A 23,965-nucleotide genomic window follows, 5' to 3' on the forward strand; every position below is an offset into this window, starting at 1 on the left:
TGGACCCTAAACCGTCCCCGTCCCCTAACCCTAACCCTAGCCCGAACCCTAACCCTAACCGTTCCCCGAAGCCTGACCCTCACCCGTCCCCTAATCCTAACCCGTACGCTTACACTAACCCGCGCCCTCACACGTCCGCTCCCCCTAAAGCGTTGTCGTACCCTCACCTGGACCCTAAACCGTCCCCGTCCCCTAACCCTAACCCTAGCCCTAACCCTAACCCTAACCCTTCCCCGAAGCCTGACCCTCACCCGTCCCCTAATCCTAACCCGTACGCTGACACTAACCCGCGCCCTCACACGTCCGCTCCCCCTAAAGCGTTGTCGTACCCTCACCTGGACCCTAAACCGTCCCCGTCCCCTAACCCTAACCCTAGCCCGAACCCTAACCCTAACCCTTCCCCGAAGCCTGACCCTCACCCGTCCCCTAATCCTAACCCGTACGCTGACACTAACCCGCGCCCTCACACGTCCGCTCCCCCTAAAGCGTTGTCGTACCCTCACCTGGACCCTAACCCGTCCCCGTCCCCTAACCCTAACCCTAGACCGAACCCTAACCCTAACCCTTCCCCGAAGCCTGACCCTCACCCGTCCCCTAATCCTAACCCGTACGCTGACACTAACCCGCGCCCTCACACGTCCGCTCCCCCTAAAGAGTTGTCCTACCCTCACCTGGACACTAAACCGTCCCCGTCCCCTAACCCTAACCCTAGCCCGAACCCTAACCCTAAACCTTCCCCGAAGCCTGACCCTCACCCGTCCCCTAATCCTAACCCGTACGCTTACACTAACCCGCGCCCTCACACGTCCGCTCCCCCTAAAGCGTTGTCGTACCCTCACCTGGACCCTAAACCGTCCCCGTCCCCTAACCCTAACCCTAGCCCGAACCCTAACCCTAAACCTTCCCCGAAGCCTGACCCTCACCCGTCCCCTAATCCTAACCCGTACCCTGACACTAACCCGCGCCCTCACACGTCCGCTCCCCCTAAAGCGTTGTCGTACCCTCACCTGGACCCTAACCCGTCCCCGTCCCCTAACCCTAACCCTAGCCCGACACCTAACCCTAACCCTTCCCCGAAGACTGACCCTCACCCGTCCCCTAATCCTAACCCGTACGCTGACACTAACCCGCGCCCTCACACGTCCGCTCCCCCTAAAGCGTTGTCGTACCCTCACCTGGACCCTAAACCGTCCCTGTCCCCTAACCCTAACCCTAGCCCGAACCCTAACCCTAACCCTTCCCCGAAGCCTGACCCTCACCCGTCCCCTAATCCTAACCCGTAGGCTGACACTAACCCACGCCCTCACACGTCAGCTCCCCCTAAGGCGTTGTCGTACCCTCACCTGGACCGTAAACCGTCCCCGTCCCCTAACCCTAACCCTAGCCCGAACCCTAACCCTATCCCTTCCCCGAAGCCTGACCCTCACCCGTCCCCTAATCCTAACCCGTACGCTGACACTAACCCGCGCCCTCACACGTCCGCTCCCCCTAAAGCATTGTCGTACCCTCACCTGGACCCTAAACCGTCCCCGTCCCCTAACCCTAACCCTAGCCCGAACCCTAACCCTAACCCTTCCCCGAAGCCTGACCCTCACCCGTCCCCTAATCCTAACCCGTACGCTGACACTAACCCACGCCCTCACACGTCCGCTCCCCCTAAAGCGTTGTCGTACCCTCACCTGGACCCTAAACCGTCCCCGTCCCCTAACCCTAACCCTAGCCCGAACCCTAAGCCTAACCCTTCCCCGAAGCCTGACCCTCACCCGTCCCCTAATCCTAACCCGTACGCTGACACTAACCCGCGCCCTCACACGTCCGCTCCCCCTAAAGCGTTGTCGTACCCTCACCTGGACCCTAACCCGTCCCCGTCCCCTAACCCTAACCCTAGCCCGAAACCTAACCCTAACCCTTCCCCGAAGCCTGACCCTCACCCGTTCCCTAATCCTAACCCGTACGCTGACACTAACCCGCGCCCTCACACGTCCGCTCCCCCTAAAGCGTTGTCGTACCCTCACCTGGACCCAAAACCGTCCCCGTCCCCTAACCCTAACCCTAGCCCGAACCCTAACCCTAACCCTTCCAAGAAGCCTGACCATCACCCGTCCCCAATCCTAACCCGTAGGCTGACACTAACCCACGCCCTCACACGTCCGCTCCCCCTAAAGCGTTGTCGTACCCTCACATGGACCCTAAACCGTCCCCGTCCCCTAACCCTAACCCTAGTCCGAACCCTAACCCTATCCCTTCCCCGAAGCCTGACCCTCACCCGTCCCCTAATCCTAACCCGTACGCTGACACTAACCCGCGCCCTCACACGTCCGCTCCCCCTAAAGCGTTGTCGTACCCTCACCTGGACCCTAAACCGTCCCCGTCCCCTAACCCTAACCCTAGCCCGAACCCTAACCCTAACCCTTCCCCGAAGCCTGACCCTCACCCGTCCCCTAATCCTAACCCGTACGCTGACACTAACCCGCGCCCTCACACGTCCGCTCCCCCTAAAGCGTTGTCGTACCCTCACCTGGACCCTAACCCGTCCCCGTCCCCTAACCCTAACCCTAGACCGAACCCTAACCCTAACCCTTCCCCGAAGCCTGACCCTCACCCGTCCCCTAATCCTAACCCGTACGCTGACACTAACCCGCGCCCTCACACGTCCGCTCCCCCTAAAGAGTTGTCCTACGCTCACCTGGACACTAAACCGTCCCCGTCCCCTAACCCTAACCCTAGCCCGAACCCTAACCCTAACCCTTCCCCGAAGCCTGACCCTCACCCGTCCCCTAATCCTAACCCGTACGCTGACACTAACCCGCGCCCTCACACGTCCGCTCCCCCTAAAGCGTTGTCGTACCCTCACCTGGACCCTAAACCGTCCCCGTCCCCTAACCCTAACCCTAGCCCGAACCCTAACCCTAACCCTTCCCCGAAGCCTGACCCTCACCCGTCCCCTAATCCTAACCCGTACGCTTACACTAACCCGCGCCCTCACACGTCCGCTCCCCCTAAAGCGTTGTCGTACCCTCACCTGGACCCTAAACCGTCCCCGTCCCCTAACCCTAACCCTAGCCCGAACCCTAACCCTAACCCTTCCCCGAAGCCTGACCCTCACCCGTCCCCTAATCCTAACCCGTACGCTGACACTAACCCGCGCCCTCACACGTCCGCTCCCCCTAAAGCGTTGTCGTACCCTCACCTGGACCCTAAACCGTCCCCGTCCCCTAACCCTAACCCTAGCCCGAACCCTAACCCTAACCCTTCCCCGAAGCCTGACCCTCACCCGTCCCCTAATCCTAACCCGTACGCTGACACTAACCCACGCCCTCACACGTCTGCTCCCCCTAAAGCGTTGTCGTACCCTCACCTGGACCCTAAACCGTCCCCGTCCCCTAACCCTAACCCTAGCCCGAACCCTAACCCTAACCCTTCCCCGAAGCCTGACCCTCACCCGTCCCCTAATCCTAACCCGTACGCTGACACTAACCTGCGCCCTCACACGTCCGCTCCCCCTAAAGAGTTGTCCTACCCTCACCTGGACACTAAACCGTCCCCGTCCCCTAACCCTAACCCTAGCCCGAACCCTAACCCTAACCCTTCCCCGAAGCCTGACCCTCACCCGTCCCCTAATCCTAACCCGTACGCTGACACTAACCCGCGCCCTCACACGTCCGCTCCCCCTAAAGCGTTGTCGTACCCTCACCTGGACCCTAAACCGTCCCCGTCCCCTAACCCTAACCCTAGCCCGAACCCTAAGCCTAACCCTTCCCCGAAGCCTGACTCTCAACCGTCCCCTAATCCTAACCCGTACGCTGACACTAACCCGCGCCCTCACACGTCCGCTCCCCCTAAAGCGTTGTCATACCCTCACCTGGACCCTAAACCGTCCCCGCCCCCTAACCCTAACCCTAGCCCGAACCCTAAGCCTAACCCTTCCCCGAAGCCTGACCCTCACCCGTCCCCTCATCCTAACCCGTACGCTGAGACTAACCCGCGCCCTCACACGTCCGCTCCCCCTAAAGCGTTGTCGTACCCTCACCTGGACCCTAAACCGTCCCCGTCCCCTAACCCTAACCCTAGCCCGAACCCTAACCCTAACCCTTCCCCGAAGCCTGACCCTCACCCGTCCCCTAATCCTAACCCGTACGCTGACACTAACCCGCGCTCTCACACGTCCGCTCCCCCTCAAGCGTTGTCGTACCCTCACCTGGACCCTAAACCGTCCCCGTCCCCTAACCCTAACCCTAGCCCGAACCCTAACCCTAACCCTTCCCCGAAGCCTGACCCTCACCCGTCCCCAAATCGTAAGCCGTACGCTGACACTAACCCGCGCCCTCACACGTCCGCTCCCCCTAAAGCGTTGTCCTACCCTCACCTGGAACGTAACCCGTCCCCGTCCCCTAACCCTAACCCTAGCCCGAACCCTAACCCTAACCCTTCCCGGAAGCCTGACCCTCACCCGTCCCCTAATCCTAACCCGTACGCTTACACTAACCCGCGCCCTCACACGTCCGCTCCCCCTAAAGCGTTGTCGTACCCTCACCTGGACCCTAAACCGTCCCCGTCCCCTAACCCTAACCCTAGCCCGAACCCTAAGCCTAACCCTTCCCCGAAGCCTGACTCTCAACCGTCCCCTAATCCTAACACGTACGCTGACACTAACCCGCGCCCTCACACGTCCGCTCCCCCTAAAGCGTTGTCATACCCTCACCTGGACCCTAAACCGTCCCCGCCCCCTAACCCTAACCCTAGCCCGAACCCTAAGCCTAACCCTTCCCCGAAGCCTGACCCTCACCCGTCCCCTCATCCTAACCCGTACGCTGAGACTAACCCGCGCCCTCACACGTCCGCTCCCCCTAAAGCGTTGTCGTACCCTCACCTGGACCCTAAACCGTCCCCGTCCCCTAACCCTAACCCTAGCCCGAACCCTAACCCTAACCCTTCCCCGAAGCCTGACCCTCACCCGTCCCCTAATCCTAACCCGTACGCTGACACTAACCCGCGCTCTCACACGTCCGCTCCCCCTCAAGCGTTGTCGTACCCTCACCTGGACCCTAAACCGTCCCCGTCCCCTAACCCTAACCCTAGCCCGAACCCTAACCCTAACCCTTCCCCGAAGCCTGACCCTCACCCGTCCCCAAATCGTAAGCCGTACGCTGACACTAACCCGCGCCCTCACACGTCCGCTCCCCCTAAAGCGTTGTCCTACCCTCACCTGGAACGTAACCCGTCCCCGTCCCCTAACCCTAACCCTAGCCCGAACCCTAACCCTAACCCTTCCCGGAAGCCTGACCCTCACCCGTCCCCTAATCCTAACCCGTACGCTTACACTAACCCGCGCCCTCACACGTCCGCTCCCCCTAAAGCGTTGTCGTACCCTCACCTGGACCCTAAACCGTCCCCGTCCCCTAACCCTAACCCTAGCCCGAACCCTAACCCTAACCCTTCCCCGAAGCCTGACCCTCACCCGTCCCCTAATCCTAACCCGTACGCTGACACTAACCCGCGCCCTCACACGTCCGCTCCCCCTAAAGCGTTGTCGTACCCTCACCTGGACCCTAAACCGTCCCCGTCCCCTAACCCTAACCCTAGCCCGAACCCTAACCCTAACCCTTCCCCGAAGCCTGACCCTCACCCGTCCCCTAATCCTAACCCGTACGCTGACACTAACCCGCGCCCTCACACGTCCGCTCCCCCTAAAGCGTTGTCGTACCCTCACCTGGACCCTAAACCGTCCCCGTCCCCTAACCCTAACCCTAGCCCGAACCCTAACCCTAACCCTTCCCCGAAGCCTGACCCTCACCCGTCCCCTAATCCTAACCCGTACGCTGACACTAACCCGCGCCCTCACACGTCTGCTCCCCCTAAAGCGTTGTCGTACCCTCACCTGGACCCTAAACCGTCCCCGTCCCCTAACCCTAACCCTAGCCCGAACCCTAACCCTAACACTTCCCCGAAGCCTGACCCTCACCCGTCCCCTAATCCTAACCCGTACGCTGACACTAACCTGCGCCCTCACACGTCCGCTCCCCCTAAAGAGTTGTCCTACCCTCAACTGGACACTAAACCGTCCCCGTCCCCTAACCCTAACCCTAGCCCGAACCCTAACCCTAACCCTTCCCCGAAGCCTGACCCTCACCCGTCCCCTAATCCTAACCCGTACGCTTACACTAACCCGCGCCCTCACACGTCCGCTCCCCCTAAAGCGTTGTCGTACCCTCACCTGGACCCTAAACCGTCCCCGTCCCCTAACCCTAACCCTAGCCTGAACCCTAACCCTAACCCTTCCCCGAAGCCTGACCCTCACCCGTCCCCTAATCCTAACCCGTACGCTGACACTAACCCGCGCCCTCACACGTCCGCTCCCCCTAAAGCGTTGTCGTACCCTCACCTGGACCCTAAACCGTCCCCGTCCCCTAACCCTAACCCTAGCCCGAACCCTAACCCTAACCCTTCCCCGAAGCCTGACCCTCACCCGTCCCCAAATCGTAAGCCGTACGCTGACACTAACCCGCGCCCTCACACGTCCGCTCCCCCTAAAGCGTTGTCCTACCCTCACCTGGAACGTAACCCGTCCCCGTCCCCTAACCCTAACCCTAGCCCGAACCCTAACCCTAACCCTTCCCGGAAGCCTGACCCTCACCCGTCCCCTAATCCTAACCCGTACGCTTACACTAACCCGCGCCCTCACACGTCCGCTCCCCCTAAAGCGTTGTCGTACCCTCACCTGGACCCTAAACCGTCCCCGTCCCCTAACCCTAACCCTAGCCCGAACCCTAACCCTAACCCTTCCCCGAAGCCTGACCCTCACCCGTCCCCTAATCCTAACCCGTACGCTTACACTAACCCGCGCCCTCACACGTCCGCTCCCCCTAAAGCGTTGTCGTACCCTCACCTGGACCCTAAACCGTCCCCGTCCCCTAACCCTAACCCTAGCCCGAACCCTAACCCTAACCCTTCCCCGAAGCCTGACCCTCACCCGTCCCCTAATCCTAACCCGTACGCTGACACTAACCCGCGCCCTCACACGTCCGCTCCCCCTAAAGCGTTGTCGTACCCTCACCTGGACCCTAAACCGTCCCCGTCCCCTAACCCTAACCCTAGCCCGAACCCTAACCCTAACGCTTTCCCGAAGCCTGACCCTCACCCGTCCCCTAATCCTAACCCGTACGCTGACACTAACCCGCGCCCTCACACGTCTGCTCCCCCTAAAGCGTTGTCGTACCCTCACCTGGACCCTAAACCGTCCCCGTCCCCTAACCCTAACCCTAGCCCGAACCCTAACCCTAACCCTTCCCCGAAGCCTGACCCTCACCCGTCCCCTAATCCTAACCCGTACGCTGACACTAACCTGCGCCCTCACACGTCCGCTCCCCCTAAAGAGTTGTCCTACCCTCACCTGGACACTAAACCGTCCCCGTCCCCTAACCCTAACCCTAGCCCGAACCCTAACCCTAACCCTTCCCCGAAGCCTGACCCTCACCCGTCCCCTAATCCTAACCCGTACGCTGACACTAACCCGCGCCCTCACACGTCCGCTCCCCCTAAAGCGTTGTCGTACCCTCACCTGGACCCTAAACCGTCCCCGTCCCCTAACCCTAACCCTAGCCCGAACCCTAACCCTAACCCTTCCCCGAAGCCTGACTCTCAACCGTCCCCTAATCCTAACCCGTACGCTGACACTAACCCGCGCCCTCACACGTCCGCTCCCCCTAAAGCGTTGTCATACCCTCACCTGGACCCTAAACCGTCCCCGCCCCCTAACCCTAACCCTAGCCCGAACCCTAAGCCTAACCCTTCCCCGAAGCCTGACCCTCACCCGTCCCCTCATCCTAACCCGTACGCTGAGACTAACCCGCGCCCTCACACGTCCGCTCCCCCTAAAGCGTTGTCGTACCCTCACCTGGACCCTAAACCGTCCCCGTCCCCTAAACCTAACCCTAGCCCGAACCCTAACCCTAACCCTTCCCCGAAGCCTGACCCTCACCCGTCCCCTAATCCTAACCCGTACGCTGACACTAACCCGCGCTCTCACACGTCCGCTCCCCCTCAAGCGTTGTCGTACCCTCACCTGGACCCTAAACCGTCCCCGTCCCCTAACCCTAACCCTAGCCCGAACCCTAACCCTAACCCTTCCCCGAAGCCTGACCCTCACCCGTCCCCTAATCCTAACCCGTACGCTGACACTAACCTGCGCCCTCACACGTCCGCTCCCCCTAAAGAGTTGTCCTACCCTCAACTGGACACTAAACCGTCCCCGTCCCCTAACCCTAACCCTAGCCCGAACCCTAACCCTAACCCTTCCCCGAAGCCTGACCCTCACCCGTCCCCTAATCCTAACCCGTACGCTTACACTAACCCGCGCCCTCACACGTCCGCTCCCCCTAAAGCGTTGTCGTACCCTCACCTGGACCCTAAACCGTCCCCGTCCCCTAACCCTAACCCTAGCCTGAACCCTAACCCTAACCCTTCCCCGAAGCCTGACCCTCACCCGTCCCCTAATCCTAACCCGTACGCTGACACTAACCCGCGCCCTCACACGTCCGCTCCCCCTAAAGCGTTGTCGTACCCTCACCTGGACCCTAAACCGTCCCCGTCCCCTAACCCTAACCCTAGCCCGAACCCTAACCCTAACCCTTCCCCGAAGCCTGACCCTCACCCGTCCCCAAATCGTAAGCCGTACGCTGACACTAACCCGCGCCCTCACACGTCCGCTCCCCCTAAAGCGTTGTCCTACCCTCACCTGGAACGTAACCCGTCCCCGTCCCCTAACCCTAACCCTAGCCCGAACCCTAACCCTAACCCTTCCCGGAAGCCTGACCCTCACCCGTCCCCTAATCCTAACCCGTACGCTTACACTAACCCGCGCCCTCACACGTCCGCTCCCCCTAAAGCGTTGTCGTACCCTCACCTGGACCCTAAACCGTCCCCGTCCCCTAACCCTAACCCTAGCCCGAACCCTAACCCTAACCCTTCCCCGAAGCCTGACCCTCACCCGTCCCCTAATCCTAACCCGTACGCTTACACTAACCCGCGCCCTCACACGTCCGCTCCCCCTAAAGCGTTGTCGTACCCTCACCTGGACCCTAAACCGTCCCCGTCCCCTAACCCTAACCCTAGCCCGAACCCTAACCCTAACCCTTCCCCGAAGCCTGACCCTCACCCGTCCCCTAATCCTAACCCGTACGCTGACACTAACCCGCGCCCTCACACGTCCGCTCCCCCTAAAGCGTTGTCGTACCCTCACCTGGACCCTAAACCGTCCCCGTCCCCTAACCCTAACCCTAGCCCGAACCCTAACCCTAACGCTTCCCCGAAGCCTGACCCTCACCCGTCCCCTAATCCTAACCCGTACGCTGACACTAACCCGCGCCCTCACACGTCTGCTCCCCCTAAAGCGTTGTCGTACCCTCACCTGGACCCTAAACCGTCCCCGTCCCCTAACCCTAACCCTAGCCCGAACCCTAACCCTAACCCTTCCCCGAAGCCTGACCCTCACCCGTCCCCTAATCCTAACCCGTACGCTGACACTAACCTGCGCCCTCACACGTCCGCTCCCCCTAAAGAGTTGTCCTACCCTCAACTGGACACTAAACCGTCCCCGTCCCCTAACCCTAACCCTAGCCCGAACCCTAACCCTAACCCTTCCCCGAAGCCTGACCCTCACCCGTCCCCTAATCCTAACCCGTACGCTTACACTAACCCGCGCCCTCACACGTCCGCTCCCCCTAAAGCGTTGTCGTACCCTCACCTGGACCCTAAACCGTCCCCGTCCCCTAACCCTAACCCTAGCCCGAACCCTAACCCTAACCCTTCCCCGAAGCCTGACCCTCACCCGTCCCCTAATCCTAACCCGTACGCTGACACTAACCCGCGCCCTCACACGTCCGCTCCCCCTAAAGCGTTGTCGTACCCTCACCTGGACCCTAAACCGTCCCCGTCCCCTAACCCTAACCCTAGCCCGAACCCTAACCCTAACCCTTCCCCGAAGCCTGACCCTCACCCGTCCCCTAATCCTAACCCGTACGCTGACACTAACCCGCGCCCTCACACGTCTGCTCCCCCTAAAGCGTTGTCGTACCCTCACCTGGACCCTAAACCGTCCCCGTCCCCTAACCCTAACCCTAGCCCGAACCCTAACCCTAACCCTTCCCCGAAGCCTGACCCTCACCCGTCCCCTAATCCTAACCCGTACGCTGACACTAACCTGCGCCCTCACACGTCCGCTCCCCCTAAAGAGTTGTCCTACCCTCAACTGGACACTAAACCGTCCCCGTCCCCTAACCCTAACCCTAGCCCGAACCCTAACCCTAACCCTTCCCCGAAGCCTGACCCTCACCCGTCCCCTAATCCTAACCCGTACGCTTACACTAACCCGCGCCCTCACATGTCCGCTCCCCCTAAAGCGTTGTCGTACCCTCACCTGGACCCTAAACCGTCCCCGTCCCCTAACCCTAACCCTAGCCTGAACCCTAACCCTAACCCTTCCCCGAAGCCTGACCCTCACCCGTCCCCTAATCCTAACCCGTACGCTGACACTAACCCGCGCCCTCACACGTCCGCTCCCCCTAAAGCGTTGTCGTACCCTCACCTGGACCCTAAACCGTCCCCGTCCCCTAACCCTAACCCTAGCCCGAACCCTAACCCTAACCCTTCCCCGAAGCCTGACCCTCACCCGTCCCCTAATCCTAACCCGTACGCTGACACTAACCCGCACCCTCACACGTCCGCTCCCCCTAAAGCGTTGTCGTACCCTCACCTGGACCCTAAACCGTCCCCGTCCCCTAACCCTAACCCTAGCCCGAACCCTAACCCTAACCCTTCCCCGAAGCCTGACCCTCACCCGTCCCCTAATCCTAACCCGTACGCTGACACTAACCCGCGCCCTCACACGTCCGCTCCCCCTAAAGCGTTGTCGTACCCTCACCTGGACCCTAACCCGTCCCCGTCCCCTAACCCTAACCCTAGCCCGAAACCTAACCCTAACCATTCCCCGAAGCCTGACCCTCACCCGTTCCCTAATCCTAACCCGTACGCTGACACTAACCCGCGCCCTCACACGTCCGCTCCCCCTAAAGCGTTGTCGTACCCTCACCTGGACCCTAAACCGTCCCCGTCCCCTAACCCTAACCCTAGCCCGAACCCTAACCCTAACCCTTCCAAGAAGCCTGACCATCACCCGTCCCCAATCCTAACCCGTAGGCTGACACTAACCCACGCCCTCACACGTCCGCTCCCCCTAAAGCGTTGTCGTACCCTCACATGGACCCTAAACCGTCCCCGTCCCCTAACCCTAACCCTAGCCCGAACCCTAAGCCTAACCCTTCCCCGAAGCCTGACCCTCACCCGTCCCCTAATCCTAACCCGTACGCTGACACTAACCCGCGCCCTCACACGTCCGCTCCCCCTAAAGCGTTGTCGTACCCTCACCTGGACCCTAAACCATCCCCGTCCCCTAACCCTAACCCTAGCCCGAACCCTAACCCTAACCCTTCCCCGAAGCCTGACCCTCACCCGTCCCCTAATCCTAACCTGTACGCTGACACTAACCCGCGCCCTCACACGTCCGCTCCCCCTAAAGCGTTGTCGTACCCTCACCTGGACCCTAAACCGTCCCCGTCCCCTAACCCTAACCCTAGCCCGAACCCTAACCCTAACCCTTCCCCGAAGCCTGACCCTCACCCGTCCCCTAATCCTAACCCGTACGCTGACACTAACCCACGCCCTCACACGTCCGCTCCCCCTAAAGCGTTGTCGTACCCTCACCTGGACCCTAAACTGTCCCCGTCCCCTAACCCTAACCCTAGCCCGAACCCTAAGCCTAACCCTTCCCCGAAGCCTGACCCTCACCCGTCCCCTAATCCTAACCCGTACGCTTACACTAACCCGCGCCCTCACACGTCCGCTCCCCCTAAAGCGTTGTCGTACCCTCACCTGGACCCTAAACCGTCCCCGTCCCCTAACCCTAACCCTAGCCCGAACCCTAAGCCTAACCCTTCCCCGAACCCTGACTCTCACCCGTCCTGTAATCCTAACCCGTACGCTGACACTAACCCGCGCCCTCACACGTCCTCTCCCCCTAAAGCGTTGTCGTACCCTCACCTGGACCCTAAACCGTCCCCGTCCCCTAACCCTAACCCTAGCCCGAACCCTAAGCCTAACCCTTCCCCGAAGCCTGACCCTCACCCGTCCCCTCATCCTAACCCGTACGCTGACACTAACCCGCGCCCTCACACGTCCGCTCCCCCTAAAGCGTTGTCGTACCCTCACCTGGACCCTAAACCGTCCCCGTCCCCTAACCCTAACCCTAGCCCGAACCCTAACCCTAACCCTTCCCCGAAGCCTGACCCTCACCCGTCCCCTAATCCTAACCCGTACGCTGACACTAACCCACGCCCTCACACGTCCGCTCCCCCTCAAGCGTTGTTGTACCCTCACCTGGACCCTAAACCGTCCCCGTCCCCTAACCCTAACCCTAGCCCGAACCCTAACCCTAACCCTTCCCCGAAGCCTGACCCTCACCCGTCCCCAAATCGTAAGCCGTACGCTGACACTAACCCGCGCCCTCACACGTCCGCTCCCCCTAAAGCGTTGTCCTACCCTCACCTGGACCGTAACCCGTCCCCGTCCCCTAAGCCTAACCCTAGCCCGAACCCTAACCCTAACCCTTCCCGGAAGCCTGACCCTCACCCGTCCCCTAATCCTAACCCGTACGCTGACACTAACACGCGCCCTCACACGTCCGCTCCCCCTAAAGCGTTGTCGTACCCTCACCTGGACCCTAAACCGTCCCCGTCCCTTAACCCTAACCCTAGCCCGAACCCTAACGCTAACCCTTCCCCGAAGCCTGACCCTCACCCGTCCCCTAATCCTAACCCGTACGCTTACACTAACCCGCGCCCTCACACGTCCGCTCCCCCTAAAGCGTTGTCGTACCCTCACCTGGACCCTAAACCGTCCCCGTCCCCTAACCCTAACCCTAGCCCGAAACCTAACCCTAACCCTTCCCCGAAGCCTGACCCTCACCCGTCCCCTAATCCTAACCCGTACGCTTACACTAACCCGCGCCCTCACACGTCCGCTCCCCCTAAAGCGTTGTCGTACCCTCACCTGGACCCTAACCCGTCCCCGTCCCCTAACCCTAACCCTAGCCCGCACCCTAACCCTAACCCTTCCCCGAAGCCTGACCCTCACCCGTCCCCTAATCCTAACCCGTACGCTGACACTAACCCGCGCCCTCACACGTCCGCTCCCCCTAAAGCGTTGTCGTACCCTCACCTGGACCCTAACCCGTCCCCGTCCCCTAACCCTAACCCTAGACCGAACCCTAACCCTAACCCTTCCCCGAAGCCTGACCCTCACCCGTCCCCTAATCCTAACCCGTACGCTGACACTAACCCGCGCCCTCACACGTCCGCTCCCCCTAAAGAGTTGTCCTACCCTCACCTGGACACTAAACCGTCCCCGTCCCCTAACCCTAACCCTAGCCCGAACCCTAACCCTAACCCTTCCCCGAAGCCTGACCCTCACCCGTCCCCTAATCCTAACCCGTACGCTTACACTAACCCGCGCCCTCACACGTCCGCTCCCCCTAAAGCGTTGTCGTACCCTCACCTGGACCCTAAACCGTCCCCGTCCCCTAACCCTAACCCTAGCCCGAACCCTAACCCTAACCCTTCCCCGAAGCCTGACACTCACCCGTCCCCTAATCCTAACCCGTACGCTGACACTAACCCGCGCCCTCACACGTCCGCTCCCCCTAAAGCGTTGTCGTACCCTCACCTGGACCCTAACCCGTCCCCGTCCCCTAACCCTAACCCTAGCCCGAAACCTAACCCTAACCCTTCCCCGAAGCCTGACCCTCACCCGTCCCCTAATCCTAACCCGTACGCTGACACTAACCCGCGCCCTCACACGTCCGCTCCCCCTAAAGCGTTGTCGTACCCTCACCTGGACCCTAAACCGTCCCCGTCCCCTAACCCTAACCCTAGCCCGAACCCTAACCCTAACCCTTCCCCGAAGCCTGACCCTCACCCGTCCCCTAATCCTAACCCGTAGGCTGACACTAACCCACGCCCTCACACGTCCGCTCCCCCTAAAGCGTTGTCGTACCCTCACCTGGACCCTAAACCGTCCCCGTCCCCTAAACCTAACCCTAGCCCGAACCCTAACCCTATCCCTTCCCCGAAGCCTGACCCTCACCCGTCCCCTAATCCTAACCCGTACGCTGACACTAACCCGCGCCCTCACACGTCCGCTCCCCCTAAAGCATTGTCGTACCCTCACCTGGACCCTAAACCGTCCCCGTCCCCTAACCCTAACCCTAGCCCGAACCCTAACCCTAACCCTTCCCCGAAGCCTGACCCTCACCCGTCCCCTAATCCTAACCCGTACGCTGACACTAACCCGCGCCCTCACACGTCCGCTCCCCCTAAAGCGTTGTCGTACCCTCACTAGGACCCTAAACCGTCCCCGTCCCCAAACCCTAACCCTAGCCCGAACCCTAACCCTAACCCTTCCCCGAAGCCTGACCCTCACCCGTCCCCTAATCGTAAGGCGTACGCTGACACTAACCCGCGCCCTCACACGTCCGCTCCCCCTAAAGCGTTGTCGTACCCTCACCTGGACCCTAAACCGTCCCCGTCCCCTAACCCTAACCCTAGCCCGAACCCTAACCCTAAACCTTCCCCGAAGCCTGACCCTCACCCGTCCCCAAATCGTTAGCCATACGCTGACACTAACCAGCGCCCTCACACGTCCGCTCCCCCTAAAGCGTTGTCGTACCCTCACCTGGACCGTAACCCGTCCCCGTCCCCTAATCCTAACCCTAGCCCGAACCCTAACCCTAACCCTTCCCCGAAGCCTGACCCTCACCCGTCCCCTAATCCTAACCCGTACGCTGACACTAACCCGCGCCCTCACACGTCCGCTCCCCCTAAAGCGTTGTCGTACCCTCACCTGGACCCTAAACCGTCCCCGTCCCCTAACCCTAACCCTAGCCCGAACCCTAACCCTAACCCTTCCCCGAAGCCTGACCCTCACCCGTCCCCTAATCCTAACCCGTACGCTTACACTAACCCGCGCCCTCACACGTCCGCTGCCCCTAAAGCGTTGTCATACCCTCACCTGGACCCTAAACCGTCCCCGTCCCCTAACCCTAACCCTAGCCCGAACCCTAAACCTAACCCTTCCCCGAAGCCTGACCCTCACCCGTCCCCTAATCCTAACCCGTACGCTGACACTAAACCGCGCCCTCACACGTCCGCTCCCCCTAAAGCGTTGTCGTACCCTCACCTGGACCCTAAACCGTCCCCGTCCCCTAACCCTAACCCTAGCCCGAACCCTAACCCTAACCCTTCCCCGAAGCCTGACACTCACCCGTCCCCTAATCCTAACCCGTACGCTGACACTAACCCGCGCCCTCACACGTCCGCTCCCCCTAAAGCGTTGTCGTACCCTCACCTGGACCCTAACCCGTCCCCGTCCCCTAACCCTAACCCTAGCCCGAAACCTAACCCTAACCCTTCCCCGAAGCCTGACCCTCACCCGTCCCCTAATCCTAACCCGTACGCTGACACTAACACGCACCCTCACACGTCCGCTCCCCCTAAAGCGTTGTCGTACCCTCACCTGGACCCTAAACCGTCCCCGTCCCCTAACCCTAACCCTAGCCCGAACCCTAACCCTAACCCTTCCCCGAAGCCTGACCCTCACCCGTCCCCTAATCCTAACCCGTACGCTTACACTAACCCGCGCCCTCACACGTCCGCTCCCCCTAAAGCGTTGTCGTACCCTCACCTGGACCCTAAACCGTCCCCGTCCCCTAACCCTAACCCTAGCCCGAACCCTAACCCTAACCCTTCCCCGAAGTCTGACCCTCACCCGTCCCCTAATCCTAACCCGTACGCTTACACTAACCCGCGCCCTCACACGTCTGCTCCCCCTAAAGCGTTGTCGTACCCTCACCTGGACCCTAAACCGTCCCCGTCCCCTAACCCTAACCCTAGCCCGAACCCTAACCCTAACCCTTCCCCGAAGCCTGACCCTCACCCGTCCCCTAATCCTAACCCGTACGCTGACACTAACCCGCGCCCTCACACGTCCGCTCCCCCTAAAGCGTTGTCGTACCCTCACCTGGACCCTAACCCGTCCCCGTCCCCTAACCCTAACCCTAGCCCGAAACCTAACCCTAACCATTCCCCGAAGCCTGACCCTCACCCGTTCCCTAATCCTAACCCGTACGCTGACACTAACCCGCGCCCTCACACGTCCGCTCCCCCTAAAGCGTTGTCGTACCCTCACCTGGACCCTAAACCGTCCCCGTCCCCTAACCCTAACCCTAGCCCGAACCCTAACCCTAACCCTTCCAAGAAGCCTGACCATCACCCGTCCCCAATCCTAACCCGTAGGCTGACACTAACCCACGCCCTCACACGTCCGCTCCCCCTAAAGCGTTGTCGTACCCTCACATGGACCCTAAACCGTCCCCGTCCCCTAACCCTAACCCTAGCCCGAACCCTAAGCCTAACCCTTCCCCGAAGCCTGACCCTCACCCGTCCCCTAATCCTAACCCGTACGCTGACACTAACCCGCGCCCTCACACGTCCGCTACCCCTAAAGCGTTGTCGTACCCTCACCTGGACCCTAAACCATCCCCGTCCCCTAACCCTAACCCTAGCCCGAACCCTAACCCTAACCCTTCCCCGAAGCCTGACCCTCACCCGTCCCCTAATCCTAACCTGTACGCTGACACTAACCCGCGCCCTCACACGTCCGCTCCCCCTAAAGCGTTGTCATACCCTCACCTGGACCCTAAACCGTCCCCGTCCCCTAACCCTAACCCTAGCCCGAACCCTAACCCTAACCCTTCCCCGAAGCCTGACCCTCACCCGTCCCCTAATCCTAACCCGTACGCTGACACTAACCCGCGCCCTCACACGTCCGCTCCCCCTAAAGCGTTGTCGTACCCTCACCTGGACCCTAAACTGTCCCCGTCCCCTAACCCTAACCCTAGCCCGAACCCTAACCCTAACCCTTCCCCGAAGCCTGACCCTCACCCGTCCCCTAATCCTAACCCGTACGCTTACACTAACCCGCGCCCTCACACGTCCGCTCCCCCTAAAGCGTTGTCGTACCCTCACCTGGACCCTAAACCGTCCCCGTCCCCTAACCCTAACCCTAGCCCGAACCCTAAGCCTAACCCTTCCCCGAACCCTGACTCTCACCCGTCCTGTAATCCTAACCCGTACGCTGACACTAACCCGCGCCCTCACACGTCCTCTCCCCCTAAAGCGTTGTCGTACCCTCACCTGGACCCTAAACCGTCCCCGTCCCCTAACCCTAACCCTAGCCCGAACCCTAAGCCTAACCCTTCCCCGAAGCCTGACCCTCACCCGTCCCCTCATCCTAACCCGTACGCTGACACTAACCCGCGCCCTCACACGTCCGCTCCCCCTAAAGCGTTGTCGTACCCTCACCTGGACCCTAAACCGTCCCCATCCCCTAACCCTAACCCTAGCCCGAACCCTAACCCTAACCCTTCCCCGAAGCCTGACCCTCACCCGTCCCCTAATCCTAACCCGTACGCTGACACTAACCCACGCCCTCACACGTCCGCTCCCCCTCAAGCGTTGTTGTACCCTCACCTGGACCCTAAACCGTCCCCGTCCCCTAACCCTAACCCTAGCCCGAACCCTAACCCTAACCCTTCCCCGAAGCCTGACCCTCACCCGTCCCCAAATCGTAAGCCGTACGCTGACACTAACCCGCGCCCTCACACGTCCGCTCCCCCTAAAGCGTTGTCCTACCCTCACCTGGACCGTAACCCGTCCCCGTCCCCTAAGCCTAACCCTAGCCCGAACCCTAACCCTAACCCTTCCCGGAAGCCTGACCCTCACCCGTCCCCTAATCCTAACCCGTACGCTGACACTAACACGCGCCCTCACATGTCCGCTCCCCCTAAAGCGTTGTCGTACCCTCACCTGGACCCTAAACCGTCCCCGTCCCCTAACCCTAACCCTAGCCCGAACCCTAACCCTAACCCTTCCCCGAAGCCTGACCCTCACCCGTCCCCTAATCCTAACCCGTACGCTTACACTAACCCGCGCCCTCACACGTCCGCTCCCCCTAAAGCGTTGTCGTACCCTCACCTGGACCCTAAACCGTCCCCGTCCCCTAACCCTAACCCTAGCCCGAAACCTAACCCTAACCCTTCCCCGAAGCCTGACCCTCACCCGTCCCCTAATCCTAACCCGTACGCTTACACTAACCCGCGCCCTCACACGTCCGCTCCCCCTAAAGCGTTGTCGTACCCTCACCTGGACCCTAAACCGTCCCCGTCCCCTAACCCTAACCCTAGCCCGAAACCTAACCCTAACCCTTCCCCGAAGCCTGACCCTCACCCGTCCCCTAATCCTAACCCGTACGCTTACACTAACCCGCGCCCTCACACGTCCGCTCCCCCTAAAGCGTTGTCGTACCCTCACCTGGACCCTAACCCGTCCCCGTCCCCTAACCCTAACCCTAGACCGAACCCTAACCCTAACCCTTCCCCGAAGCCTGACCCTCACCCGTCCCCTAATCCTAACCCGTACGCTGACACTAACCCGCGCCCTCACACGTCCGCTCCCCCTAAAGAGTTGTCCTACCCTCACCTGGACACTAAACCGTCCCCGTCCCCTAACCCTAACCCTAGCCCGAACCCTAACCCTAACCCTTCCCCGAAGCCTGACCCTCACCCTTCCCCTAATCCTAACCCGTACGCTTACACTAACCCGCGCCCTCACACGTCCGCTCCCCCTAAAGGGTTGTCGTACCCTCACCTGGACCCTAAACCGTCCCCGTCCCCTAACCCTAACCCTAGCCCGAACCCTAACCCTAACCCTTCCCCGAAGCCTGACACTCACCCGTCCCCTAATCCTAACCCGTACGCTGACACTAACCCGCGCCCTCACACGTCCGCTCCCCCTAAAGCGTTGTCGTACCCTCACCTGGACCCTAACCCGTCCCCGTCCCCTAACCCTAACCCTAGCCCGAAACCTAACCCTAACCCTTCCCCGAAGCCTGACCCTCACCCGTCCCCTAATCCTAACCCGTACGCTGACACTAACCCGCGCCCTCACACGTCCGCTCCCCCTAAAGCGTTGTCGTACCCTCACCTGGACCCTAAACCGTCCCCGTCCCCTAACCCTAACCCTAGCCCGAACCCTAACCCTAACCCTTCCCCGAAGCCTGACCCTCACCCGTCCCCTAATCCTAACCCGTAGGCTGACACTAACCCACGCCCTCACACGTCCGCTCCCCCTAAAGCGTTGTCGTACCCTCACCTGGACCCTAAACCGTCCCCGTCCCCTAAACCTAACCCTAGCCCGAACCCTAACCCTATCCCTTCCCCGAAGCCTGACCCTCACCCGTCCCCTAATCCTAACCCGTACGCTGACACTAACCCGCGCCCTCACACGTCCGCTCCCCCTAAAGCATTGTCGTACCCTCACCTGGACCCAAAACCGTCCCCGTCCCCTAACCCTAACCCTAGCCCGAACCCTAACCCTAACCCTTCCCCGAAGCCTGACCCTCACCCGTCCCCTAATCCTAACCCGTACGCTGACACTAACCCGCGCCCTCACACGTCCGCTCCCCCTAAAGCGTTGTCGTACCCTCACTAGGACCCTAAACCGTCCCCGTCCCCAAACCCTAACCCTAGCCCGAACCCTAACCCTAACCCTTCCCCGAAGCCTGACCCTCACCCGTCCCCTAATCCTAACCCGTACGCTGACACTAACCCGCGCCCTCACACGTCCGCTCCCCCTAAAGCGTTGTCGTACCCTCACCTGGACCCTAAACCGTCCCCGTCCCCTAACCCTAACCCTAGCCCGAACCCTAACCCTAACACTTCCCCGAAGCCTGACCCTCACCCGTCCCCAAATCGTTAGCCATACGCTGACACTAACCAGCGCCCTCACACGTCCGCTCCCCCTAAAGCGTTGTCGTACCCTCACCTGGACCGTAACCCGTCCCCGTCCCCTAATCCTAACCCTAGCCCGAACCCTAACCCTAACCCTTCCCCGAAGCCTGACCCTCACCCGTCCCCTAATCCTAACCCGTACGCTGACACTAACCCGCGCCCTCACACGTCCGCTCCCCCTAAAGCGTTGTCGTACCCTCACCTGGACCCTAAACCGTCCCCGTCCCCTAACCCTAAGCCTAGCCCGAACCCTAACCCTAACCCTTCCCCGAAGCCTGACCCTCACCCGTCCCCTAATCCTAACCCGTACGCTGACACTAACCCGCGCCCTCACACGTCCGCTCCCCCTAAAGCGTTGTCGTACCCTCACTAGGACCCTAAACCGTCCCCGTCCCCAAACCCTAACCCTAGCCCGAACCCTAACCCTAACCCTTCCCCGAAGCCTGACCCTCACCCGTCCCCTAATCCTAACCCGTACGCTGACACTAACCCGCGCCCTCACACGTCCGCTCCCCCTAAAGCGTTGTCGTACCCTCACCTGGACCCTAAACCGTCCCCGTCCCCTAACCCTAACCCTAGCCCGAACCCTAACCCTAACACTTCCCCGAAGCCTGACCCTCACCCGTCCCCAAATCGTTAGCCATACGCTGACACTAACCAGCGCCCTCACACGTCCGCTCCCCCTAAAGCGTTGTCGTACCCTCACCTGGACCGTAACCCGTCCCCGTCCCCTAATCCTAACCCTAGCCCGAACCCTAACCCTAACCCTTCCCCGAAGCCTGACCCTCACCCGTCCCCTAATCCTAACCCGTACGCTGACACTAACCCGCGCCCTCACACGTCCGCTCCCCCTAAAGCGTTGTCGTACCCTCACCTGGACCCTAAACCGTCCCCGTCCCCTAACCCTAAGCCTAGCCCGAACCCTAACCCTAACCCTTCCCCGAAGCCTGACCCTCACCCGTCCCCTAATCCTAACCCGTACGCTTACACTAACCCGCGCCCTCACACGTCCGCTGCCCCTAAAGCGTTGTCATACCCTCACCTGGACCCTAAACCGTCCCCGTCCCCTAACCCTAACCCTAGCCCGAACCCTAAACCTAACCCTTCCCCGAAGCCTGACCCTCACCCGTCCCCTAATCCTAACCCGTACGCTGACACTAACCCGCGCCCTCACACGTCCGCTCCCCCTAAAGCGTTGTCGTACCCTCACCTGGACCCTAAACCGTCCCCGTCCCCTAACCCTAACCCTAGCCCGAACCCTAACCCTAACCCTTCCCCGAAGCCTGACACTCACCCGTCCCCTAATCCTAACCCGTACGCTGACACTAACCCGCGCCCTCACACGTCCGCTCCCCCTAAAGCGTTGTCGTACCCTCACCTGGACCCTAACCCGTCCCCGTCCCCTAACCCTAACCCTAGCCCGAAACCTAACCCTAACCCTTCCCCGAAGCCTGACCCTCACCCGTCCCCTAATCCTAACCCGTACGCTGACACTAACACGCACCCTCACACGTCCGCTCCCCCTAAAGCGTTGTCGTACCCTCACCTGGACCCTAACCCGTCCCCGTCCCCTAACCCTAACCCTAGCCCGAAACCTAACCCTAACCCTTCCCCGAAGCCTGACCCTCACCCGTCCCCTAATCCTAACCCGTACGCTGACACTAACCCGCGCCCTCACACGTCCGCTCCCCCTAAAGCGTTGTCGTACCCTCACCTGGACCCTAAACCGTCCCCGTCCCCTAACCCTAACCCTAGCCCGAACCCTAACCCTAACCCTTCCCCGAAGCCTGACCCTCACCCGTCCCCTAATCCTAACCCGTACGCTGACACTAACCCGCGCCCTCACACGTCCGCTCCCCCTAAAGCGTTGTCATACCCTCACCTGGACCCTAAACCGTCCCCGTCCCCTAACCCTAACCCTAGCCCGAACCCTAACCCTAACCCTTCCCCGAAGCCTGACCCTCACCCGTCCCCTAATCCTAACCCGTACGCTGACACTAACCCGCGCCCTCACACGTCCGCTCCCCCTAAAGCGTTGTCGTACCCTCACCTGGACCCTAAACCGTCCCCGTCCCCTAACCCTAACCCTAGCCAGAACCCTAAGCCTAACCCTTCCCCGAAGCCTGACCCTCACCCGTCCCCTAATCCTAACCCGTACGCTGACACTAACCCGCGCCCTCACACGTCCGCTCCCCCTAAAGCGTTGTCATACCCTCACCTGGACCCTAAACCGTCCCCGTCCCCTAACCCTAACCCTAGCCCGAACCCTAACCCTAACCCTTCCCCGAAGCCTGACCCTCACCCGTCCCCTAATCCTAACCCGTACGCTGACACTAACCCGCGCCCTCACACGTCCGCTCCCCCTAAAGCGTTGTCGTACCCTCACCTGGACCCTAAACCGTCCCCGTCCCCTAACCCTAACCCTAGCCCGAACCCTAAGCCTAACCCTTCCCCGAAGCCTGACCCTCACCCGTCCCCTCATCCTAACCCGTACGCTGACACTAACCCGCGCCCTCACACGTCCGCTCCCCCTAAAGCGTTGTCGTACCCTCACCTGGACCCTAAACCGTCCCCGTCCCCTAACCCTAGCCCTAGCCCGAACCCTAAACCTAAACCTTCCCCGAAGCCTGACCCTCACCCGTCCCCTAATCCTAAGCCTTACGCTGACACTAACCCGCGCCCTCACACGTCCGCTCCCCCTAAAGCGTTGTCGTACCCTCACCTGGACCCTAAACCGTCCCCGTCCCCTAACCCTAACCCTAGCCCGAACCCTAACCCTAACCCTTCCCCGAAGCCTGACCCTCACCCGTCCCCTAATCCTAACCCGTACGCTTACACTAACCCGCGCCCTCACACGTCCGCTCCCCCTAAAGCGTTGTCGTACCCTCACCTGGACCCTAAACCGTCCCCGTCCCCTAACCCTAACCCTAGCCCGAACCCTAACCCTAACCCTTCCCCAAAGCCTGACCCTCACCCGTCCCCTAATCCTAACCCGTACGCTGACACTAACCCGCGCCCTCACACGTCCGCTCCCCCTAAAGCGTTGTCGTACCCTCACCTGGACCCTAAACCGTCCCCGTCCCCTAACCCTAACCCTAGACCGAACCCTAACCCTAACCCTTCCCCGAAGCCTGACCCTCACCCGTCCCCTAATCCTAACCCGTACGCTGACACTAACCCGCGCCCTCACACGTCCGCTCCCCCTAAAGCGTTGTCGTACCCTCACCTGGACCCTAACCCGTCCCCGTCCCCTAACCCTAACCCTAGCCCGAACCCTAACCCTAACCCTTCCCCGAAGCCTGACCCTCACCCGTCCCCTAATCCTAACCCGTACGCTGACACTAACCCGCGCCCTCACACGTCCGCTCCCCCTAAAGCGTTGTCATACCCTCACCTGGACCCTAAACCGTCCCCGTCCCCTAACCCTAACCCTAGCCCGAACCCTAACCCTAACCCTTCCCCGAAGCCTGACCCTCACCCGTCCCCTAATCCTAACCCGTACGCTGACACTAACCCGCGCCCTCACACGTCCGCTCCCCCTAAAGCGTTGTCGTACCCTCACCTGGACCCTAACCCGTCCCCGTCCCCTAACCCTAACCCTAGCCCGAACCCTAACCCTAACCCTTCCCCGAAGCCTGACCCTCACCCGTCCCCTAATCCTAACCCGTACGCTGACACTAACCCGCGCCCTCACACGTCCGCTCCCCCTAAAGCGTTGTCGTACCCTCACCTGGACCCTAACCCGTCCCCGTCCCCTAACCCTAACCCTAGCCCGAACCCTAACCCTAACCCTTCCCCGAAGCCTGACCCTCACCCGTCCCCTAATCCTAACCCGTACGCTGACACTAACCCGCGCCCTCACACGTCCGCTCCCCCTAAAGAGTTGTCCTACCCTCACCTGGACACTAAACCGTCCCCGTCCCCTAACCCTAACCCTAGCCCGAACCCTAACCCTAACCCTTCCCCGAAGCCTGACCCTCACCCGTCCCGTAATTCTAACCCGTACGCTTA

This window comes from Pseudorca crassidens, chromosome Y (genome assembly GCF_039906515.1).
Source record: "Pseudorca crassidens isolate mPseCra1 chromosome Y, mPseCra1.hap1, whole genome shotgun sequence".
NCBI classification, from domain to species: Eukaryota; Metazoa; Chordata; class Mammalia; order Artiodactyla; family Delphinidae; genus Pseudorca; species Pseudorca crassidens.